This window comes from Procambarus clarkii, chromosome 66, assembly GCF_040958095.1.
Source record: "Procambarus clarkii isolate CNS0578487 chromosome 66, FALCON_Pclarkii_2.0, whole genome shotgun sequence".
In the NCBI taxonomy this organism is placed as follows: Eukaryota; Metazoa; Arthropoda; class Malacostraca; order Decapoda; family Cambaridae; genus Procambarus; species Procambarus clarkii.
In genome coordinates this window covers 25,878,832-25,884,591 of record NC_091215.1, presented here as the reverse complement: position 1 = coordinate 25,884,591, position 5,760 = coordinate 25,878,832, and positions in this window count along the sequence as shown.

Genomic DNA, 5,760 nt, shown 5'->3' with positions numbered 1-5,760 from the left:
GGCTTCTTGCAAATTTCTTACCCTTTTCAATTTACATTTTCATATTTTAGTTGGGGGTTAGGGGCTGCTTAGTCCAAGACTGGTCTCACGTAGGTGGTATACAGTGAAAGTCTCCATATTGAGGTTTCTGAAGGCTGTTATGTTGATGACTAGTTTATAGTATGCTGCGGAGGTTATCTTATTTTTGTTTCTCTGAGAACAATTTGGGGTTATACTTTGTTCTAAGTCTTATTATTATTATTATTATTATTATTATTATTATTATTATTATTATTATTATTATACAGGAAGATGGTTCCGCTTTATTGTGTATCGTTTTGATACATTCTTGTCCCTGTTTTCTTCATTTTATCTTTGGCGTGGATACGGTTTAGTGTGTGTGTGTGTGTGTGTGTGTGTGCGCGTGCAAGGGTTGGGAAAGTGTGGAGGGGGTGTGTGTGGTGGTGCAGCAGCCAAGTCTTCAGCCTCAGGAGAGGAACAGTGTGTAACGGGCAGGTGGAGCGCGACCTCGTGGGCTCGAGGACTGCCATCACTGTCACTCGTCACCTGTCAGTTGCCTCGTCACCTACCATCACTTGTCTGGGTGACAGGGGGGGAGGAGCTGCACTGTCACCTGGGGTAAAGGGGGCGAACCATTTACTGTCACTACAGCAGTTGATTTTGAACCATAAATGGGGTTATCCAAGTTTGGGCCTAATTTCGCCCTAAGTTAGGGGCGAAGTTATTTTAAGGTGGTGTATTTTCGTGGGTTCCTTAACCTCTTGGAATGTCATTAACTCTACTGCTGTGCATATCTTTTTGGAATTTAGGAAATTCAATCAGGCGTGATTTAAATCAAATATATTAGTAAGCAATGTGTGTTTAGGTGAAATCAGATTATATATGATTAATTTATGAATAAAGGAAAGCTGCAGAAGATCTGTTGACCTGATGACGAAGTTCCTATTTAAATATTATTGTTTGGATGACAACGTTAATTATAAAAAGTTGCTTTACAATCAGAAGACTGACCAGTTCTATCTACGTTGACCAGACCACACACTAGAAAGTGATATTTCAGCCAAGAAAGTGATATTTCAGCCACCATATTCCACCCACTATATTTCAGCCACGTTACTTTAGCCACCATATTTCAGCCACGTTATTGTGACCCATTGTGTGCAGTTTTATTTACATTTGTCAAAGTATTGTCTTGTGTAGCAGAGGGAAACATCTTGAATATAGAACACCGCCTCAACCAGGCTACCAATTTCCCTCTAACGTTGTAAATAAGTTTCTCCGGAACGACGCAATTTTGTCAAAATTAGTAATTCTCTTTAAATGTTAGGTTTCTATGTTATCTTTAGAGAATGTCTACACGTATCGGCTTGAAACTTTCCTCCCTTATGTACCAAATATATATATATATATATATATATATATATATATATATATATATATATATATATATATATATATATATATATAATATATAATCAATAGGCTTCCTTCCACCTTTTTCCTCTCTACATCTCTTACCCAGCCACTTGGGCTGGACGGTAGAGCGACGGTCTGGCGTCATGCAGGTCGGCGTTCTACCGACGGTCTGGCGTCATGCAGGTCGGCGTTCAATTCCCCGACCGTCCAAGTGGTTGGGTGCCATTCCTTCCCTCCCCATCCCATCCCTAATCCTTATTCTGACTCCTTCCCAGTACTATTTAGTCCTAATGGTTTGACGCTTTCTATTGGTAGTTCCCTTCCCTTCTATATTTCTTAAGTGTGGCAGTGAGGAATAGAAAGTTGTATTTACAAATTCGTAAATTAATTCAACTTAATTAATTTTTTTATTAAATTAATTCAAGTAAATTAATTCGTAATTAAATTAATCAAATCCAGATTACGTTTATCAGATGTAGATAATCGTAACCTCATTAAATGCGTTTAAATCTATAATTTGGACCGTATGTCTTGTATGTGGTCTTCTGTTCTATGTGGCAGTGAATATGAGCAGTATCTTCACTGTCCTGTGTGGCAGTGAATATGAGCAGTATCTTCACTGTCCTGTGTGGCAGTGAATATGAGCAGTATCTTCACTGTCCTGTGTGGCAGTGAATATGAGCAGCGTCTTCACTGTCCTGTGTGGCAGTGAATATGAGTAGTATCTTCACTGTCCTGTGTGGCAGTGAATATGAGCAGTATCTTCACTGTCGTGTGTGGCAGTGAATATGAGCAGTATCTTCACTGTCGTGTGTGGCAGTGAATATGAGCAGTATCTTCACTGTCGTGTGTGGCAGTGAATATGAGCAGTATCTTCACTGTCCTGTGTGGCAGTGAATATGAGCAGTATCTTCACTGTCCTGTGTGGCAGTGAATATGAGCAGCGTCTTCACTGTCCTGTGTGGCAGTGAATATGAGCAGTATCTTCACTGTCCTGTGTGGCAGTGAATATGAGCAGTATCTTCACTGTCGTGTGTGACAGTGAATTGATGAGGTTGATGTTGTTGTTGTTGTTTAAGATTCAGCTACTGGGAACAAAAAGTTCCAAGTAGCACGGGCTATGGTGAGCCCGTAGTGGACTTAACTGGCACAGGAGCGGGGCTGTAACTTGAACTGATGAGGGTTAAGCCATCCTAGAGGTGGCACGGGCATGAATATCCCGTAGCCTATACCAGAGTGCATGGGGAGGGGGTATATATCAAACTTTTGGACCGACTTCAGAGTCGGGAGACATCTCCCGTCACGCAGGGTGCAGTCGCACCTCCACAGATCTCCAGCATCATCTATTGATACTGGTAACGGCTCAAAAGGGCCACCACTTATGGGATATTCATGCCCATGCCACCTTTTGGGTGGCTTAATCTTCTCTCTCTCTCTCTCTCTCTCTCTCGACTTCAGAAGCAGCCTTCCATTGACTTCCCGTGGATTCAATGGCATCCGATTGATTGATTGATGAAGATTAAGCCACCCAAAAGGTGACACGGGCATGAATAGCCCGTAAGTGGTGGACCTTTTGAGCCATTACCAGTATCAAGAGCTGATACTGGAGATCTGTGGAGGTGCGACTGCACCCTGCGTGACGGGAGATGTCTCCCGGACCAAATGGTGACCAAATGGTGATGCATCCGAGGTTGTGTAACTTTTACCATGTGGTGGTACAGGGGGGTGAGGAGTACCCTGATCGCTGGGGGGTTCCAGTCACTTAGTTACTCGTAATTATTTTCTCGGTTTTCGTAATTAACAACATTGTTGCGACGGGTTGCCAGCAGATACCTTATTGGTGTTGTTGTTGTTGTTAAACATTTAGCTACTCAGGACGAAGTGTCCATGTAGCACGGGCTATGGTGAGCACCTTATTGGTGCTCTAGGTTGGTTTAAAATCTCCGTTGGGTGCCAGTTAGGTGCGTATGTCTTCCTTATTGTGCGCGTCTATGGCCTAGTTGGGAGAAAAAAACAAAAGTAATTTAAAAAAAATGCATTTATGCATTTCTTTAGCAACATTTTAAACTTTATAAGAAATGTTTTCTCTTACACAAACTTTTAATTGGAGAACATTTAGCGTTTAGTCTTATTTTAATTAGTTTTGCTGTTAATTTAACAAAATAATTTATATTCATTGAATAAAAGCAATTGGAATGTATATAGTAAGGCGTTTGTTTCAGGAGTAATATTGGTGATTACCACACCAACATTTTGGCTAGACAATTACAAGTTCAGAAGCCCTGTTTTTTGTTTAACAAAATCTTGGTTGAGGGCGATAGTGAGGGTGATAGTGTACCTGTTGATGGTCAGGGTGGTAGTGTACCTGTTGATGGTGAGGGTGGTAGTGTACCTGTTGATGGTGAGGGTGGTAGTGTACCTGTTGATGGTGAGGGTGGTAGTGTACCTGTAGATGGTGAGGGTGGTAGTGTACCTGTTGATGGTGAGGGTGGTAGTGTACCTGTTGATGGTGAGAGTGATAGTGTACCTGTTGATGGTGAGGGTGGTAGTGTACCTGTTGATGGTGAGGGTGGTAGTGTACCTGTAGATGGTGAGGGTGGTAGTGTACCTGTAGATGGTGAGGGTGGTAGGGTGTCTGTTGATGGTGAGGGTGGTAGTGTACCTGTTGATGGTGAGGGTGGTAGTGTACCTGTAGATGGTGAGGGTGGTAGTGTACCTGTTGATGGTGAGGGTGGTAGTGTACCTGTTGATGGTGAGGGTGGTAGTGTACCTGTAGATGGTGAGGGTGGTAGTGTACCTGTTGATGGTGAGGGTGGTAGTGTACCTGTTGATGGTGAGGGTGGTAGTGTACCTGTTGATGGTGCGGGTGGTAGTGTACCTGTAGATGGTGAGGGTGGTAGGGTGTCTGTTGATGGTGAGGGTGATAGTGTCCCTGTAGATGGTGAGGGTGGTAGGGTGTCTGTTGATGGTGAGGGTGATCGTGTCCCTGTAGATGGTGAGGGTGGTAGGGTGTCTGTTGATGGTGAGGGTGATAGTGTCCCTGTAGATGGCACCCGAAAAATATATTTTCTTGCCAGAGAGCAAATCTGGGAGGTGGTGGAGTTAGTGTGGGAGAGATTGTCTACGTCCAGTGATCAGTATCTGTGACACTCATTTACGTCTTGCGTCGGGAATTAGCTGCGTCTAATAGCCTGGTCGATCACGCCAGGAGGATTGACGTCCCCTCGACCTGGTATCTGGGTCGAGGGGAGGCGCTGAGCCTATGGACCACCTCGAGGTGATCTCAAGGGATCTCATAAGTTGACCGTCAAGGTATGATTGAATAAGATCATTTTAGTATACGAGAGAACATAATGAGACGTTTTGAAAGGTCACAAACCAGGGCCGGGGTCAAAGGGTATTCTGTAAACAGGTTTACACAAGAGAAAAGTAGTTTGATATGTTCATGTTAGAGGTATTGGTGACATGTTCAACACATGAACTGAATTGGTGCACGGCTGCTTCTCTCACACTACAATCCTCCCTCCTAAAACGATGCTTTTTGCAACTATTCGGTCGAATGTACAATAGTGTTGGAGCCAACAATGTTCACGTTTTGTACTATTCATTTTGTAAAGGCATCGCCAAAAAGACAAACCAAAGTTAACATTACTATACCTAGGAGTCACACGAACAAATCCACAAGGGCCGTGACGAGGATTCGAACCTGCGTCCGGGAGCATCCCAGACACTGCCTTAATCGACTGAGCTACGACAGGGTAAAAGGGTTGAAACCGAAGTTCTACTGAACTTACCTTATACCTATCTACTTATCTTATACCTAGAAGTGCTTGGACAAGTGAGGTTACCAGCTTTTCTTACCTTTCCATTTGTTCTATTGTCATTTGAGAATATTAAATAATACAAACCGCGAACCTTTTTTTTTGTCCTACAGTTTGTTTTAGCATTTTTGACCAATTGTTATAAATATGATTATTATTGAAGGGTGGGTAATGATGAGGGGCCACGAGACCCTTCTGCCTCAGGTACTCAAGAATGTATCTTAAGTGCACATAAATAGTGACTCGAAATTAAGACGCTCAGTTTCTTTAACGTGAAAGATATATATATATATATATATATATATATATATATATATATATATATATATATATATATAATGTTTATATATTTGGAGGCAGAAATGAAGATAGCGTTGAAGGTATCGACCTTGATGGTAGTGGAAGGTGATACTGGGGAAACAGGTGGTGCAAGTTTGGTTAAAAAGTGGATCCTGAGTGTGTTGTGACCTTCGTCCCTTCACCTCCCAGTCTCTCTCTCTCTCTCCCTCTCCCTCTCGTCCGT